The sequence below is a fragment of the Hibiscus syriacus genome, unplaced genomic scaffold (assembly GCF_006381635.1).
Source record: "Hibiscus syriacus cultivar Baekdansim isolate YM2019G1 unplaced genomic scaffold, ASM638163v2 tig00110478_pilon, whole genome shotgun sequence".
NCBI classification, from domain to species: domain Eukaryota; kingdom Viridiplantae; phylum Streptophyta; class Magnoliopsida; order Malvales; family Malvaceae; genus Hibiscus; species Hibiscus syriacus.
Window position 1 is genome coordinate 593,425 of NW_024062755.1, and position 20,496 is coordinate 613,920.

Consider the following 20,496-nt stretch of genomic DNA (forward strand, 5'->3'; position numbering starts at 1 on the left):
CTTGCAAGTGAGCTTTTTTTTCTTTTTCTTTGTTTTAAATTGCAGAACAATACGATGTTTGCGATGGCACATATGATTCAATTTGAGAGGAAGTTCAGAACATTTCTTGTGTAAATTAAATCCACAGTCAGGAGAGAAGTATGTATAATTTGCTAATGGTTCCCAACACCCAAAACACTTAGGGTGTGTTTGGTTTGGGAAATGTGAGATTCTCATGGGAATGAAATCCACATTCCCCGTTTGGTTGGTCGGGAATGTCAGGTAATCTTACATTACCAATAGTAGATTTTTTGGAGTATATTACCGGAAATGTCATTACCTCCCTTTCCTTAGGTATTGTTGGATTACCAGCGTTTTGGATTAAAATGCCCTTAAAAAAATTTCTTTCAAAAATATTCTTATTCTGTTATTGAATAATAAAAATTCTATGAAGGTTAAAATACAAATTTATCCTTAAACTATTTTAGATTTACAAAAAAAATCTATAATTAAAATTTTATATGAAGTTCAGGGATTAAAATAAAATTTTACCATTTCATTAAACTATTTTATATTTTCAATTTTGTAAAAAGAATTATATAAATTTTATGAATTTATTTTTTTTTAAAAATATATAAATATTTTTCAACTTGTTAAAAAAACAAATATATAATAAAGATAATTTGATAAAATATATATTCTAATAATCTTTTATTCCTTTAACCAAACACGTTAATCTGACATTCCTGTTAAACCAACCAAACACAAAATATAACAATAATTCTATTCCCTGATAATTTTTTATTCCCACTAGTAATCTTACATTCTGTGTATTGAAGTCAAAAAGTTTGCTGCAGAAACTGAAGCAAGTGCTGAAGAAGTTAATAAAGCAGGGTGAATGTTAGTGATCACGTGCTTGTGCTTATGGATATGTTGTGAGTTCTAGAATAGTTTTGTTCTAGAATAGTTTGTTAGCTTGTAGCAGTTAAGTTGTTGAGCTGTTAGTCGTTTGTTGTAGCAGCATATGCTTTCCTTATTGACTATATAAATAATGCTCTTTAATTCAAGAGAGATCAACTTCTTGATAATAAAAAGATTACAAAGTATTTTCAGTCTCTTTCTTGCTTTCTTAGATAGCTCAACTGCTATCTTATCATGGTATCTTTCGCCAATACCTGGGTGTGTTTCTTCCGTTGTTTCTTCTCTTTTCCAGTAGCTGCACGAGATTAAGCTCTCACGTCTCGTGTGATTCTTGGCATCATGGTTGATTTGACGATTGATCCCGAGGATGTGTCTCCGAATGCTTCTTCCCTGAGTCCGGGAACTTCTCGAGGTATGTTTGGCATTCAACACATACCAAAGCATGACACTGTTAAACTCACTGAGTCCACATACATTCTTTAGAAGCATCAAGTGGCTTTGATAATTGATGGCCATGGGTTGCTGAGGTTCATCTCGGTCGGTTCTGTTGCACTAGATGAGTTCATCACTAATGCATATGGACAACTTGAAGAGAATCCAGTGTTTGTAACTCATCGCCAGCAAGATAAACTGCTTGCTTCCTGGCTTTTAACTACTGTGAGTACAGAGGTTCTGTCGCATTTGACTGGACTTACAACTGCGATGTCAATCTGGAATACTATATCTCGTTTGTTTGGTGCTCTTTCTAGTGCCAAGATTTGTTCTCTTCGGTATAATCTTCATTCCCAACGAAAGACTGGTTTGACGGTTAAGGAGTATCTTGCTAAAGTCAAAACCATATGTGATTTGTTGAATGCTTCAGGTAGTGTGGTTACTGAGCAAGAACATGTTAATGGTGTGTTAGCTGGACTTACAATAGAGTTTGAGTCCATTATTGCAATTGCATCACGAGAAATTTTTTCTCTTGATGTTCTTACTGAGATGTTGTTAGATTGCGAGGCTCGACATAAGATGTTCTTGAGTGAAGACTTTTCTGCAAATCTTGTTCTTCACTCCCGGGAAAGTGTTGCTGCTGAAACTGACTCTTGTGGAACCCAAGATGTTAATATTGGGTCATCACAGGATCATTCATCTCGTGGACAGTAGAATGGATATCGTGGTCAAGGTCGATGGCGTAATAATAATCATCCTCAATGCCAGTTGTATGGTCGGCTTGGACATGTGGTCCAAAAGTGTTATCATTGTTTTGATAGAGACTACACTGGTGTGTTTGGGTCTGAGTCGATGCAAGAGAATGGCTCGAAGCCCACTGGTGCTGGGAATTCTGCTAAACACCCGCAATCTGGTGGACAACCTTATGCTCACACCGTAACCTCCATGCCTTCTCGTTCAAACTTTGTTCCCACTCATTTTTACTTTTCATCCCCGTATGCTCATGGATATTACCCCTTTCCTGGCTTCTCTCCTGGTTTTTCTTCGAATACCTCTTGTGGTTCTCATGGTACATCCCCCTCCTTTTTGACTCCTAGTTCAGCAGCATATGCGTCCTCTGTTCCTATGGACTCCGGGACTTGTTCTTCAGCATTGACTGACTCCTTGTGGTATCCTGACACTGGTGCTACACATCATGTAACAAATGATATGACTATTTTTCAATCAGGTACTCTTTATACGGGTGGTAATTCCTTGCTCATGGGTAATGGTGATGGTATTCCAATTACACATGTTGGTCAAGGATTTTTGAGCTCAAATAAGAAGCCCTTAATTTTACAAAATATATTACACGTACCTAACATAAAGAAAAAGTTGTTGTCTATTTCTCAGTTCACTCGTGACAATGGTGTCTTCATGGAATTTCACCCTTCTGAATGTCTTGTGAAAGATGCTCGAACTCAAGCAATTCTACTTCGCGGGAGGCTCACGGATGACGGGCTATATCAGCTGCTGCCTTGTGAGGATCAGAGGTCTTCTTGTTTGGTGAATAATGTCTCGAAGTCACCTGTGTCTTTGAAGTTGTAGCATCAGCGTCTTGGCCATCCATCTCTTGATGTTGTTCAGCGTGTTTTGAAGTCGTGTAGTCTTGTTTTCAATAAAACTGAAGCAGTGAATGTGTGTTCTGCTTGTAAGCAAGGGAAATCTCATAAGTTGCCATTTTGTAAATCTTTGACTGAATATAATGAGCCCTTTCAACTTGTTGTCTCTGATGTCTGGGGACCAGCTCCTGTATGCTTCACTGACGGTTTTCTTTATTATGTTTCATTTGTTGATGTTTGTAGCCGTTATACCTGGATGTACCTCTTGAAACGCAAATCTGAGGTGACTCAGTGCTTTCTTGACTTTGTGAAATAGGTTGAAGTACAGTTTGGATACAAAATTAAAGCCCTTCAGACTGATGGTGGTGGGGAATATCAACCACATCGAAATTGGTTCTGTGCCAATAGAGTGCAGCATCGTCTCTCGTGCCCTGGTACCTCAGAGCATAATGGTAATGTAACACCCCCAACCCGTATCCGACCCGGATACGAGTCTGAAGTGTCACATTGACTTTTCAAACATTTATTCGTATAAAATATTGAGTAATTTAAAAACTTTTATAACATTCAACTTATTCAAAACGTTTACAAAACTATTCAGAGTTTATACAATATATTCTTTTGAATACATGCCAACTAGAACGTTATATATTAAAGTACATATTAATCACCTCTTTTCTGATCTGACATTGAGTAAGGAGAACTGACCTGTCTTACTCCACATCGCTCTTTACTTCTCTCCATACCTACGTGTAAATTACTTACACGCTAAGTCGTTGACTTAGTGAGGCATATAAAACATATAATAAAACCACAAACCATTTCATATAACATAATGCATACTTATACATATATCATTAATATACTTATCAGTACTCATATCATTATTACTAATTTTTTTCTATCATGTAAGCATATATTGAACCTTTCTATACTCACCATCGAGTATCCATGTCATTTCACAACAAAGCATATATACAATATCATAACAAGTTATTTATTATCTTTAAAGCCCTTGCATTAGCCCATGTATACATTTGAGAACTTAAGGTATGTGAGTACATTGAGGTTGTGCACTAATGCTGTTACCACAGCTCGTATCAATTCCCTCATGGGGCACCGAACCTTAGTTCAGTATTCGTCCCGAAGGACCAGTCCATAGATCCCGAAGAACCTAGGTAAACAGTCCATATATCCCGAAGAACATAGTTAAACAGTCCATATGTCCCGAAGAACATAGGTAAACAGTCCATATGTCCCGAAGAACATAGGTAAACAGTCCATATATCCCGAAGAACATAGGTAAACCCTCGACCCTTGGCATGCCAACTATACCACTAGCTCTCTTATCACATAACATGGGCATTAACATTCATAACATTTCAATTTACTTATTCATATCATTTCTCTTATGAACATATATCTTTTCTTTTCAGTCATGTACCAAATGTACGTGTAATCATTGATCTTATAATCACATGTTCATTCTCTTCGGTCACATACCATATGTATTTGTAAACATATATCTAATATCATATAACATGCATCACAAATGCATGTATTCACATAAATCATTTCTTATAGCTTTATTCATATCACATATTCATATAAGCTCATATCTTATTTCACATATACTTTCCATATAACTTACATATCTCATAATCACACAAATCATAACATTGATCACCAATCAAATAACATTTTAGGAGTTACTTCTTACCATAGTAACTCCATCACTGGCTCATCGCAAGCCAAATGTTTATTCAATAATATAAGTACAAATTAAATTGCACTCACCTTAGCTTTGCTTTGATTCGATTATAATCCTTCAATTGATCCGGAACGGGATCACGTTCTATATCTACATCATCATACATAGATCTATATTAGTATTATAACTAATATACTCTAATGGTTCACTCCTTAGACTAAGAAAAATGACAATTTCATCTTTCAATGAAAGTATGCATCGATGCACTACTGATGCATCGGTGCACAAAATGCATTCGATGTTGTATTATTACTGGTATGCATCGATGCACTACTTATGCATCGATGCATGAATTGCATTCGATGTTTTTATTTTAAAAGAGTGCATCGATGCACTACCAATGCATCAAGACACCTTCAAACAATTTCTGGGTTTTAACCTTGATGCATCGATGCACTATGAATGTGCATCGATGCACTCTGCCCAGAACCTCTTTTTGAACCCGAAAATCATCAACTCTTCACTCAAATGCTTCATATTTCATCCCCTTTCATATACATGTTTAAACTCATTTATAATCAATTATCTCGTCTTTAACCTTAATATCTTCTCCTCTTTATTAACTTCAAGAATCATACCAGATTTTTAACATGTTTTAAATCTAATTCTAATACTCCATATTCCTTAATTAGATTGATGACAAGTCAAATTCCTTCTCAAAATTCACTTACTAACTCTTTTCTAGAATTTCCTTCAGAAACTCATTTTCTTTAATCTTTCATAACTTCTTTATCTTTTGATTTTAGGACAACTTAAGCTTTCCATAAGCTTAAGTATTACCTAATGATCAAAACCCACTCTTAAAATTAACAAATAATCAGCTAACAAGGAATCTTACCTTTGCAAGCTTGGCTCTTCTCTCTCTCGTACATGAAGAAGAAGAAGAAGAAGAAGAAGAAGATGATGAAGAGAATATCTCTTCATCCTTATCCCCTCTAACATATATATCCTTATCATATCTATTTTTAATTCATTTATTAGTCAAATGACCATTTTGCCCTCTACTTCATTTGATAATTACTAACAACTTTTAGGATTTATTTCCAGATAAATCATTGAACTAATCCATTCTTCTACTTTAATCACCAAATTTCTGAAACTTTACCATTTAGTCACTAACCCATAGTTTGGGATGTTACAACTCTCCCCTCCTTATAAGAAAATTCGTCCTCGAATTTTCACTGCACATCTTAATAAGAACATATCTTCTAATGTTCTTATGTTGCTTCCCTGACTTATTCTTTCTTGTCATCATCAGAAACTTACTTTTCAATCCTTTAGTTTTCCAACTATCTTTTTCGTTTATACATTCAGCTTCTGTTGCTTATCAATAAACAATAATACCAATCCATTGTTGTCTTTTCTCTCATTCGATTATGCATTTTTCCTTTGACCTTTCTAAAATTCCATATAATGTCACTCATCACGTTGACAGGCACATCGATCTCATCACTCTATATCATAAATCCATCTATTTCTTCATAACTCTCTAATTACCTTATAACCATACCAAACTTGTATTTCGTCATCATTTAACCAAAACACAACTTTAAATCTTCTTAAATTGTGATTAAACATATACTTTAAGGAGTCAAACAATATTTTCACATCACCTTGCACACTTTTCGTGTTTCTATATCAAACTTATCATTTACACTTCCATACGAATCCTCACATTCACTATATCACATTTACGTACAAAATATACAACTATATCCAATACAATTTCATCACAAAATCTTGTTAGTCAACGCTAACTCTTTCATTCTAAAGTACAATTCCTTATCATCTCCACACTCTTTCTTATACACAATACTATCCCTTTGTTTCAAATTCATAACTCTGATTTCATTCATATAATGTTACTTATCCTGTAGACAGTAACATCAATTCTTATCACTCAAAATCAAAAATCAATCAATTGATTTCTTTCCTCATTTTCTAATTAATTCACCACAATCCAAACTTTTACTCATTCTTTCATCCTTGTCTGTATTACGATACACATAATCTCTTCATATAACCTTACATATTTTTCTTACTTCTAATCAAACTTATAATCTGCACTTTCTTATAACCCTTTATCATATTTAATCTTTCAGTACCATACCATACTAATTGAGTCTGTTTGACTATCAGATTTGATTCTCTGGCAGAGAATACAACTAATTCATACCTTATCTTAAGTTAAAAACCATAATCTCTACCTCTCTTGATGGTACTGAACTCTATGAAGCACCAATTCTCTTAATCATATGAGATTTTTATTCTCCAAACTTTTCATTCTGAGCTCTTTCTCTTTAAAGCTTTAACACAATTAACCATTTCTTGAAACGATAACAAATTCAAAGCCAGTAACACTCTTTTAATTTAAGGTGCAAGTCCTAAACAACAAATCACATGTATCATTTTCAGTCGGAATTAACTCAGCAGCAATTCTGCTTAGCTTATTAAACTTATAATCATACTCATACAAGGTGTAATTCCCTTGTTTCAAGCTCGTGTATTCCAATTTCATCTGTCTTATAAACTGGTCATCAATGCACTTATTCTTGAACTCTTATACAATTCTAATCACATCATTTAATCTTTTAACATTCTTATGGTGAAAATTGTCAACCATACTCTAACTTACCAAAGTAGTAACAAAACTACTCAATTCAACATCTCCACTTTGAAGAAATAAAAACCTTCTATCATATCATTCAACCAAAGGTCTATAACAATAGAACCTTCCTCAAATCCACCCTTGAACTTGGGTGCTCACAACTTTATCAACTAATTTGATACATTCATTCTATGAGTTAAAGAAGTATAAATTGAAAACACATAAGAATATTCTTCAACATGAAGAATAATTTTCCAAATTTTATACAGGCACTTCCTGAGGTGTTCGCTCTTCTCCCTGCCTGGCCAGGGCAGGTGAATGCTATTACCTTCAGGTTTATTACCTTTCACTTATTTCGAAGCTCTTATTATCATACTTCTATTATCACATAATAATCTATTTTTATTAGCAAGACAGCATACTGCTTACACTATCAGATCATAATTTTTCACTTTGATTTAGCATGTATACTTTTTAAAACACTTCTGACTTCGATTTAAGCCTAGAATCGGCTAAACCGTAGCTCTGATACCATTAAATGTAACACCCCTAACCCGTATCTGACCCGGATACGAGTCCGAAGTGTCACATTGACTTTTCAAACATTTATTCGTATAAAATATTGAGTAATTTAAAAACTTTTATAACATTCAACTTATTCAAAACGTTTACAAAACTATTCAGAGTTTATACAATATATTCTTTTGAATACATGCCAACTATAACGTTATATATTAAAGTACATATTAATCACCTCTTTTCTGATCTGACATTGAGTAAGGAGAACTGACCTGTCTTACTCCACATCGCTCTTTACTTCTCTTCATACCTACGTGTAAATCACTTACACGCTAAGTCGTTGACTTAGTGAGGCATATAAAACATATAATAAAACTACAAACCATTTCATATAACATAATGCATACTTATACATATATCATTAATATACTTATCAGTACTCATATCATTATTACTAATTTTTTTCTATCATGTAAGCATATATTGAACCTTTCTATACTCACCATCGAGTATCCATGTCATTTCACAACAAAGCATATATATAGTATCATAACAAGTTATTTATTATCTTTAAATCCCTTGCATTAGCCCATGTATACATTTGAGAACTTAAGGTATGTGAGTACATTGAGGTTGTGCACTAATGCTGTCACCACAGCTCGTATCAATTCCCACATATACATGTTTAAACTCATTTATAATCAATTATCTCATCTTTTTGAACCCGAAAATCATCAACTCTTCACTCAAATGCTTCATATTTCATCCCCTTTCATATTCCTAACTTTCATATACATGTTTAAACTCATTTATAATCAATTATCTCGTCTTTAACCTTAATATCCTCTCCTCTTTATTAACTTCAAGAATCATACCAGATTTTTAACATGTTTTAAATATAATTCTAACACTCCATATTCCTTAATTAGATTGATGACAAGTCAAATTCCTTCTCAAAATTCACTTACTAACTCTTTTCCAGAATTTCCTTAAGAAACTCATTTTCTTTAATCTTTCATAACTTCTTTATCTTTTGATATTAGGACAACTTAAGCTTTCCATAAGCTTAAGTATTACCTAATGATCAAAACCCACTCTTAAAATTAACAAATAATCAGCTAACAAGGAATCTTACCTTTGCAAGCTTGGCTCTTCTCTATCTCGTACATGAAGAAGAAGAAGATGAAGAGAATATCTCTTTATCCTTATCCCCTCTAACATATATATCCTTATCATATCTATTTTTAATTCATTTATTAGTCAAATAACCATTTTGCCCTTTACTTCATTTGATAATTACTAACAACTTTTAGGATTTATTTCCAGATAAATAATTGAACTAATCCATTCTTCTACTTTAATCACCAAATTTCTAAAACTTTACCATTTAGTCACTAACCCATAGTTTGGGATGTTACAGGTAAGGCTGAGAAGAAACATAAGCACATTGTTGAAACATGATAGACAATGTTAGCTCAGGCTTCTTTACCTCAGAAATTTTGGAGCAATGCATTTATTTATGTTGTTTATCTTATCAATCGATTACCCACATATGTTTTGCATGGCATGTCTCCCTTTGAAGCTCTGCATCGTGTCTTGCCAGATTATTCCTTTCTCAGGGTGTTTGGTTGTGCTTGCTATCCTTGCTTGCGTTTGTTTAATCGTCATAAACTGGATTTCAGGTCGAAGAAGTGCGTGTTTCTAGGATATAGCACTGCTCATAAGGGATACAAATGTATGGATGACTCTGGCAGAATAATAATTTCAAGGCATGTTGAATTTGATGAAAGTGTTTTTCCTTATGAAGTGTGTAATTTTTCAGGTGTTGCTCCAGATAATGGTGTCTTCACGGGTATTATTCCTCTTGTCTCCCCTGCACAGACATCACATGCTCCACCAGCGCATGCTCCACTTGCACCTGCTCCATCAACTAGTGCTCCATCTCCACAACTAATATTCCTCTTGTCTCTCTTGTACAGACAATGCCAGGTCCATCAACAAGTGCTCCAACAAATGCTCCATCAACGAGTACTCCAACGATAAGTGCTTCAACAATGCGTGCAAATAGCCCGACGTGTGCGCCTTCAATTCATTCAACACATAATTTTTTAATTAAAAATGGTCCACATTCTGAGCCATTGTCTTCAATTAATGTCGATTATCAAGGAGTTGGGACCATGACACCAGCTCATGCGCATATGGGAATAGGAGCTGCTCCAACAAGCGTGAATGATCAAAGAATTGGGATCACATCATTAAGTGGAAACAACCCACGTGAAGGTCCCATGTGCTCTCCATCATCATCAATGCAATTATCTTCAATGCAAGCTCCACTACGTGAAAACATTTCACGTGCAATTGATTCGCATGGTGCTCCACTATCAACGCATGGTTTTTTATTTGCAAATGGCCCACATGATGTGCCATTAACGCGTGATGCTCCACCAAATTCAACACTTGCTTCTTTGGATTCAACACATGCGCATATTCCGTTTAATACCAACATCCCACGTGGTCCCATGCCATCTCCACTAGAATCAATAATAAGTGCAAATGCCCCAACAATGCGTGCAACGCTTCCACTTAGTGAAACATACCATGTGTTGCTGGTCACATGCCGTCTCCACGTGATTCCCTAGTTGATGGACAGTTTGTTTTGCCTACATGTGATTCACTAGCTCACGAGACTGATGGACAAGTCCCGCCTGCACGTGGTTCTCCAGTACCCGAGACTATTGTTTATCCTTCATCATCTCGTATTCCTCATAACACACATTCCATGGTTACCAGGGCTAAAGATGACATTTGGAAACCTCTTGTTCTACATGTTGAGTGTCTTGATGAAGAGCCTCGGTCCATTAGAGAAGCTATGAAGATTCCTCATTAGAAGAAAGCTGCACATGAAGAGTTTGATGCTTTGATTGCGAACAACACGTGGTCTCTGGTTCCTCTTCCTAAAGACCGTGTACCTGTCAACTGCAAATGGATTTTTAAGGTGAAACATAATGTTGATGGTTCATTATCTCGGTACAAGGCTCGTCTTGTTGTAAAGGGGTTTCTTCAACGACCAGGGATTGATTTTCATGAAGTTTTTAGTCCAGTTGTGAAACCTGTAATGGTACGAGTAATTCTTACTCTTGCATTGACAAGAGGTTGGTTGCTGCATCAAGTAGATATTAATAATGCCTTTTTAAATGGGGCATTGATGGAAGAGGTTTACATGACTCAGCCTCCTGGGTTTGTGCAAGCTAGTGATGGTTTAGTTTGCAAGCTGCATAAAGCAATTTATGGCTTGAAGCAAGCTCCTCGAGCCTGGTTTGAGAGCCTTCGAGAATACCTGGTCTCATAAAGGTTCGATTTGTCTAAATCTGATTCATCATTGTTTGTTCGAAAATCAGCTAGTAGTGTTGTCTACATGCTTGTATATGTAGATATCATCTTGACAGGGAGTGATGCTAGTGAGGTTTAGTGTGTGATTGAAAAACTGAATTCTCGATTTTTGTTAAAGGATCTTGGTTCTCTTAATTTCTTTCTTGGTATAGAGGTGTGTTCTGATGGTGATGGCCTTGTTTTGACTCAACAAAAATATATTCGGGAGCTATTGCATAAGCATAGTTTTGGAGATATCAAGAGCCTTCCTACTCTCATGGTCTCCAACTGCAAGTTGTCAGTTGCTGCCGGTGATCCCATTGAAGATGCAACCCAATACAGAAGCATTGTAGGAGCTCTTCAGTACATAGTAGTCACTCGGCCAGATATTGCTTTTGCAGTAAACAAAGTTTGCCAATTCATACAGTCACCTCGCAATAGCCATTTTCAGGCTATTAAGAGGATTTTACGTTATCTTCAAGGAACGGCTGATTATAGTCTCCGTTTTACAGCATCTTCTCGCATGTCTTTGATTAGTTTTGTTGATATAGATTGGGGGTCTGATCCTGATGATAGGCGTTCCACGAATGGTCACTGCATTTTCTTTGGTGAAAATCTCATTTCCTAGAGCTCACGCAAGCAACAAATTATTTCTCGTTCCACGGCTGAAGCTGAGTATAGAAGTGTTGCTTCTGCGGCTGTTGACATTGTTTAGATTAAGTCATTGCTTCAAGATTTGGGCGTGGTTACACGTGGTAAAGCTATATTGTGGTGTGATAATTCCAGCACTGTTGCGGTCTGTGCCAATCATGTTCAGCATTCTAAGTTCAAGCATGTTGAGCTTGATTTGTTTTTTTTATGAGAAATGGTTATTAATGGTCGTTTATAGGTTAATGAGGTTCCAACTTATGAGTAGGTGGCAGATGTTTTGACAAAGACATTATCTTCTGTCTCGTTTCTCAAGCACAGACAAAAACTCTTGGTAACACAGCTAAGAGGGCTTCCTGCAGGTTTACAAAGTGGGAATGGCAGGGGGAATATTGAAGTCAAGAAGTTTGCTGCAGAAACTGAAGCAAGTGCTGAAGAAGTTAATAAAGTAGGGTGAATGTTAGTGATCATGTGCTTGTGCTTATGGATATGTTGTGAGTTCTAGAATAGTTTGTTAGCTTGTAGCAGTTAAGTTGTTGAGCTGTTAGTCGTTTGTTGTAGTAGCATATGCTTTCCTTATTGACTGTATAAATACTGCTCTCTAATTCAAGAGAGATCAGCTTCTTGATAATAAAAAGATTACAAAGTATTTTCAGTCTCTTTCTTGCTTTCTTAGATAGCTCAACTGCTATCTTATCACTGTGAACCAAAAGCACCCTCAGAAACATCATCAAGTTGTTCATCATCTTTTTTAGCGGAAATCAACGGATCTTCAAGGGCAACATGCTGAAGCTCTTTCAAATTATTTTGAGCAATATCAAATGTAAACAAATCACATTTAATATGAAAGTCCAAACCACACGAGCAATGATAAACGAACTTCTCACCCGTTTTATCAAAAAAATGGCAAATGTACTCTCCAGATGAATAAGGTGACTTTTGTATCAGAATAAGAGGGTGATTATGATGGAAAGGATGATTAAGCTCAAAAGGTGCGTCGGCACATACCTTGTGAAGGTAAAACCCACAGTCCTCGGCATAGCGAAAACATCGAACAGACACCTTCTTCTCACACCTGGAGCAGTCAGCTACTAGTCCTCTTTGATTGGTGATGAGCTGCTTTTTGTTCGACAGAAGTAGTAGAGGATGGTGGTGCCCATAATTGTTTAAGTCCTCCATTTCTCCTCCTTCCATGTGTTTTTCTTTTTCAAATAAATAAAGCAACAACATGATTTTGGGAGCAAACTATCAATGGGAAAACAACATAACAAGCGAGTGTGAGAGAGAGCTAGAGAGGGAGGCTGGCTTATAGAGAAGAGGCCAACTGGTGGGTTTGAGGTTGTTGGCCATAATTGTTTCTATTTATTGCTATAACATATAGTTGCACACTGATTTTGTACCACTTTGGTCGTCTTCGTAGTAATAATATATTTTTTTCTTGATTAACGATTTTTTAATTTTGTCGATTATTACTTGCACATTCTATCAACTTAGGACTAAATGTAAGTAGTTAGGATTAAATGTATAATTATATTAATTTTTAACTATCATCTAAGCTCTTCAATCAAATATTAACAATGCGTGATTTGATTGACAACATTAAATAGTTAAGTAATTTAATTGATAAAATTAAGAGATCGGTGATCAAAATAGAATCTATCAATAATTAAGTGGTCATGATTATAGTTTATGCATTTTTTAATGATAATATGGTACTACGATATGGTGACATATCAACATCACCATTAAGTTTAATGATAGGTGATCAAAATAAAATTAAAACGTAAGGTTAGTGATAATTTTAAGAAAAAAATAGTTAAATGACTAAACCATAACAAAAATGATAATTGAGTGATTAAATACATAGTTAATCCCAGAGAATATAGTTGAGTGAGTTGTGGATGGATTTGTTTTCTTTATCAGATTCATTTATTTCAGCATCGATCGGTCCAGGTTTTGTGGCTATAATTTTATCTATTTATTGCTTTCTTATCGTTTCCTTTATTATCACAAGTGACAGAGAGTACATACAGGCCTCTTATCTTTTCCGTAAGGCTCTGCTTCGTACATTATTTATTTTAATAGTAATTTTTAGTTCAGGATTGGTGGCTACAATTATATCTATTTATTGTTGGTAAAACTTAGGGGAGTGTTGTGATTACAAAAAAAATAGAGAAATGGTGATTGTGACAAATTAAAGAAAAAATCGAGACTAAAATGAAAAATCATATAAATATATCTAAAAAGAAGAAGCACACATGTTACATGTCGCGAACACTAATTATTATAAATTTAAAATAGAGAAAATCGCCTCAGTGACCAAAAATGCCTTATAATATACGATTTTAACCAACTTTTTTTTAGATTTGCCAAAATGACCAACAAAATCGTAATGCGAAATAAAAATCGCAACGCGATCTCCAGAATCGCAAATAAAGTTCCCAGAATCGCAACGCGATTATGAAGAATCGTAATGCGATAGTACAAATTCGCATTGCGATTTTCCAGAATCGCAACGCGAATATGAAAATCGCAACGCGAACATATAAATCGCAACGCGATTCTAACTATCGCAACGAGTATCCGTAAAATCGCAACGCGTATCCGTAAATCGCAACGACAATACGTAAAATCGCAACGCGTATCCGTAAATCGCAACGAGAATACATAAATCGCAACGCGTATCTGTAAATCGCAACGAGAATACGTAAATCGCAATGCGTATCCGTAAATCGCAACGACGATACGTAAAATCGCAACGCGTATCCGTAAATCGCAATGCGATTTTTAAAGTGCCATTAGAATCGCTACGCGTATTTTATTTTCAAATTCCAAACACGAATATTAATTATCGGAACACTGAACCGTCCACAGTATATCCCGTAATCGCAACTCATAACCTAAAACCTAAAATCACAACTCAGTCCCATCTCCATCTCTCACTCTCTACGGTGAAATCCGTCCCCATCTCTGAAGATTTTCGTCCCCATCTCCGGCAAAATCCCTCACAACCATTCACGGTCAGAAATCCCTCACAATCATTCAGAAATGGAAAATCAACCTCCGAGGGTTAGTTTTTTTTAATTATTTTTATTTTGAAATTTTTGCATTATTTTAGGTTTTTCATATTGAAATTGATGATAAGTTTACTGGTAATTTCAATAATAGATTAACCATTTCACTTAGATTTCTTCTTAAATTCATTCGATTGCTGCTAATACTGCTAAACTGTTTAGTCTTTAACCCTGTGAAGTTAGTATTTGTCTTTGTTTTATCTTTTGGTTGAAGTAATGCAATCCATTAAAGTTTCAATTTGCAGAAGAAGAATAGTTTCTAAACTTAAAATCGCAACATGAAAATGAAAATCGCAACACGAAAATGATTATCGCAATGAGAGAAATGAAAATCGCAACGCAAAACCAAAATCGCATTACGATTTTCATTTCGCGTTGCGATTCTCTCGTTGCAATTTTCATTTCGCGTTGCGATTCTCTCGTTGCGATTTCATTTCGCGTTGCGATTCTCCGTTGCGATGTCATTCCGCGTTGCGATAGTCATTCTCTCGTTGCGATTTTCATTTCAACCAAAAGACAAAACAGTGTTGCAAATTTTAATTTCAAGAATAAACTACTACTCTTTATGTTTATTGTTTTTGGTATATCTTCACAGTGTAGTTTTTGGTATATCTAACTTGGTATGTTTATTGTTTTTGTAGAAATTTTTTTCGGCTTCATTGACATTAAGGAATAAAGTTAGCCTAGCCACTACAATTGCTTCGAAGCTTTCACCTACATAAAGAAAATTGTTTGAGGAAACATGCTTTGGGCCATGGCTGAGAGTACAGCATCCGGGTAGAGATGCTAATTTGACCCATTTGTGGCTTCAGACCATGACTAGCGATCTACCCGACAGTATACAACGTGGTGAGGAAGAGATATGGTTTCATTTTCCACCGGCGTATACTTGTTTTGGGAGGAATGAATTCTGCTTAATCACTGGTCTACGATTCGGACACGATGATGTAGGCCGGTACACTCGTCATATCACCCGCCCATCATGGTTATCCCAGGTTTTTCCTGATGAGTCAATAGAGAAGCTGAACTTACACGTCGACGACCTGAAGAAATTTTTTAATAATAAAGATGGTTTTACTCGGATGAATAACGTCGATGTTGTCCGAGTATGCCTTCTAGTACTTTTGTATGCCGGCTTTTTAGGCAGAGAGGCCAGACAACCTATTCCTCAAGAGCTAATATTATTGGTAGAGGACCTAAATGCATGGAATCTGTTTCTGTGGGGTTCGTATATATGGAAAGCTACCTGGACTAAGTTGTCGTCTGCCTTTGATGACCGCAAAAGTTTGCGTGGCGATGGGTCGAAATACACTTTTTCAGGCTTTGTTTGGGCCTTTAAGGTAAGAATTTCTATATAATGTTTTCAAAATTATAATTAATTATTTAACAATTACTAATATTTATTATTATATTGTTTGTAGATTTAGATATTCGAGGCTTTCCCCAGCATGCGGACATATGCATTAAAAACTTCAAATGATATTCCTAGGGCTATTTCCTGGAAGATGAAACGTCTGTTGGATTGGGAAGACTTAATACCATATGCGACAATAAATAATGTAAGTTAACACAAATACTATCATATATAAACAAGTTATTAATAGTAGAAGTTTAACTTTGTTTGAGTTTTTATATTTTTAGGAGGCCAACACTCCATTACAGAGAGTGACACCCACGGAGGCTGAGCTTGCCACTGATTGGTGGTAAGCTAGTCAGCGTTTTTTTTATGGCACGAATGATGAGCAGCCTCCACTTCCTCCACTTCGAGAGCCATCACCTCACCCAAAGCCATCACCTGATCGACCCGACTATACACCTCTACAATGAGAGCCATCACCTATCCCGTCACATCATCGAGCCTCTTCTCCACCATCACCTCATGATAGGCGACCGGTAAAGATGCCACGACTTCTATCTCCCTGTTCTCCACCTCCACCTCCACGGGATGAGTCAAGGGAGTTACGTGATGAGGTCAATGCCTTGCGTGAGGAAATCGGTACTCTACGAGATAACGATGGTGCATGGCGTGTGGAGGTGTCTACTTTACGTGGTGAGGTTGCCGCTCTACGTGAAATGGTAGTATCGTTGCAAAATGAGGTTCATACTCTACGCAACGAGGTAAGTTTAAGATTTTTCATATTTAACTTGATGATAAATTTACTCGTAATTTCACTTAGATTAACCATTTCACTTAGATTGCTTAGTAAATTTATTCGGTTTCTGCCAATACTGCTAAACTGTTTATTCTTTAACAATGTGAAGTTAGTATTTGTCTTTTGTTTTATCTTTTGGTTGAAGTAAATTTATTCGGTTGCTGCCAATTCTGCTAAACTGTGTATTCTTTAACACTGTGAAGTTAGTATTTGTCTTTGTTTTGTCTTTTGGTTGAAAGTAAATTTGTTCGGTTGCTGCCAATTCTGCTAAACTGTGTATTCTTTAACACTGTGAAGTTAGTATTTGTCTTTGTTTTGTCTTTTGGTTGAAAGTAAATTTGTTCGGTTGCTGCCAATTCTGCTAAACTGTGTATTCTTTAATACTCTGAAGTTAGTATTTGTCTTTGTTTTGTCTTTTGGTTGAAGTAATGTAATCCATTCAAGTTTCAATTTGCAGAAGAAGAAATAGTTTACTTTCGCAACACGAAACTTAAAATCACAACGTGAAAAATGACTATCGCAACGCAAAATGAATCGCAATGAGAAATGAAAATCGCAACGAGAGAATCGCAACGCAAAATGAAAATCGCAACGACAAAATCGCAACGCGAAACTATAATCGCGTTGCGATTTTCATTTCGCATTACGATTCTCTCGTTGCGATAGTCATTTTCGCATTACGATAGTCATTTTCGCGTTGCGATTTTAAGTTTCAGATTCTATTCTTCTTCTGCAAATTGAAACTTGAATGAATTGCATTACTTCAACCAAAAGACAAATACTAACTTCACAGTGTTGAAAATTTAAGTTTCAAGAATAAACTACTACTCTTTATGTTGTCATTGAACCTGCACTAAACCTATATGTTGTCCTTTTAAATGTTTATATATGTGCTTACTTCTGAAGTGTTATCTGATGCATTTTGTGAACAATGATATAATAATGACTTGGGTGAATACCGTGCAAGTTTGAAATATATTTGTCTTTGTTCTCACTGTTTAATATCATATCTGTTTATTTACTGATTTATGTATTAATTTATTTTTAGCGGCCCGCTAAGGTGGATGCTCTACGTCGGGTTTTTCTTGCAAGACGGATTTCACGCATCAGACGGCGTGCACGTGCCATTACGTCTCCGTTCACCCCAATAGTGCAAAGAATCCGTAAGAAAAAGCCCGACTCACCTGTCATCGTTCAAGAGGCCTCCCCTATCGTTCAAGAGCCCTATCATCCCTCAAGAGTCCCCTCCCACCGTTCAAGAGGCCACTGTCATCGTTGAAGAGGTCCCTCCCAACATTCTAGAGCCCGATTCACACGGCGTAATATATCGAATTATTGAGAAACCCCCTCACGTACCGGACATGATGGATGACTGTTGGCTTTCGTATAAGTTACCGGCCAGTACCATTCCGACAGTTGAAGTGGAGAGGAAACAACTACCGGAAACAATTCTGGATAATACCCTTTGGGCTAAGACCGCAGTTGAATTTTATCTACATGAGCGGAGCCAAGGGTGTTACGCTGACATATACAAACTCAACGATGATATGCATTTGTTGATTGAACGGTCTTGGTGGGATGTATTATTAGGGGTTGAAGACAACGACTATTTCGATGGGGGGGTAAGTCTTATATTTCTTATATTTCAGTTTGATTAATTTTTTTTAAAATTTATGTAATTCACTAATATATGTCTTTTTTTTGTAAAATAGCATATTGATGCATGGGTGACACGTCTTCTAATTGTAAGGAAATTGAAGAAAAATATTAAAAAAACGCGATATACAATTATGCCGACGTATTTTCACGTAGTTCACTTGAAAAATCAATGACATGAATCATATGTGTTGGCTAATGGACAACCTAAACTTTATCCTGCATGGCGGGAGGTCGATAAGGTTAGTATATTTGTTTAAATATTTTAAAGGTGTTCATAAATAAGTACGCAATTTGAATTATTACATTTCGATATAGGTGCTTATCCCTGTTTTGGACCGTACTCATTGGCTTCTCGTCGAGCTTCAGCTCCCATCCCTAAAGACAATAGTATATGACAGCATGATAAATTACATATCATTGTCTGATTTGAGAGATATGATTAAGGGATGGAGCTCTCATTTGGCTAAATTCTTGGATGCAATTGACAATTGGACTAAGTCTGGAAACAAGAAGCCAAAGAAGTTCAATGTTACAGTTTTCAGAGACGAGATTGCGCCACAACAAACGAAGGAAGCCAGAGGGGATTGTGGTCCTCTCGTATGCATGTGCTTGGAGCGTTTGACGACAGGAAGTACATATTTTCTACCTCCCACTGATAGAGATAGAGGTGCAGTAGGCTTGTGGTTTCGGCATTTTATGGATAGAGCGATATATGCGAGACACTGCCTACCTGCATCCGCGTTATGAAAGTGTCCATAAACAATTTGTAAGTCAAATGCAAGTGTTGTTAAACATATTTACTCTTTTTGGTTTGAAAATGTTTGGTTAAGTAGCTAGAATTCAATAATTTGTTCTTTGTAGGTTTTAGATGTGTAGAAAGTGTTGTTGATTCAATGTTTGGTTTCTGCAGGTTAATCCTGAAGTGAGCTGCGTGAAATGGATGTATGGGTGCAAAAGTTGATTTCATTATTATTTTTTGATTGTTTAATTGATTTGTAAAAGATGATTTGTAAATGTTGATTTGTTTAATTGATGTGTACATAATATTTGTGCTCGTTTAATTGATTGAAATGTAATAGTTGATTTGTTGATTTCAATCTGCATTATGTTGAATGCAAAACAGACTATCGCAACGCGAAAATGACTATCGCAACGAGAGAATCGCAATGCAAAATCGATTCTCTCATTGCGATAGTCATTTCCGCATTGCGATAGTCAATTCCGCATTGCGATAGTCATTTCCGTGTTGCGATAGTCATATTCGCGTTGCGATTTCCGCGTTGCGATAGTCAAATGAATGTCTAATAAGTGATAACAACAGAACTTATCATAGCAATGTTCAAACTCAAGTTACTAATACATGCCTAACTGAAAATGTTAAAAGTTCACACATAATACACATAATACACTAATAGTTGATTTGTTGATTTCAATCTGCATTATGTTGAATGCAAAACAGACTATTGCAACGCGGAAATGACTATCGCAACGAGAGAATCGCAATACGAAATGAAAATCGCTATGAGTGAATCGCAATGCGAAAATGAAAATCGCAACGCGAAACTAATTTCACGTTGCGATTTTCATTTTCGCATTGTGATTCACTCGTTGTGATTTTCATTTCGCATTGCGATTCTCTCGTTACGATAGTCATTTCCACGTTGCGATAGTCAATTCCGCATTGCGATAGTCATTTCCGTGTTGCGATAGTCATATTCGCGTTGCGATTTTCGCGTTGCGATAGTCAAATAAATGTCTAATA

The 20,496-nt window shown here is 36.0% G+C and overlaps 1 long non-coding RNA gene across 1 annotated transcript; it reads right to left on the reverse strand.

Annotated features, from left to right (window-relative positions):
• Window positions 1-33: 33 nt before the first annotated feature.
• LOC120128239 lies at window positions 34-13,161 on the reverse strand. The gene is made up of 3 exons (XR_005516617.1): window positions 12,575-13,161; window positions 8,321-8,329; window positions 34-177 (listed from the first exon to the last, which is right to left on the reverse strand). It is a non-coding gene; the product is annotated as an uncharacterized LOC120128239 (long non-coding RNA).
• Between the last annotated feature and the right edge of the window lie 7,335 nt (window positions 13,162-20,496).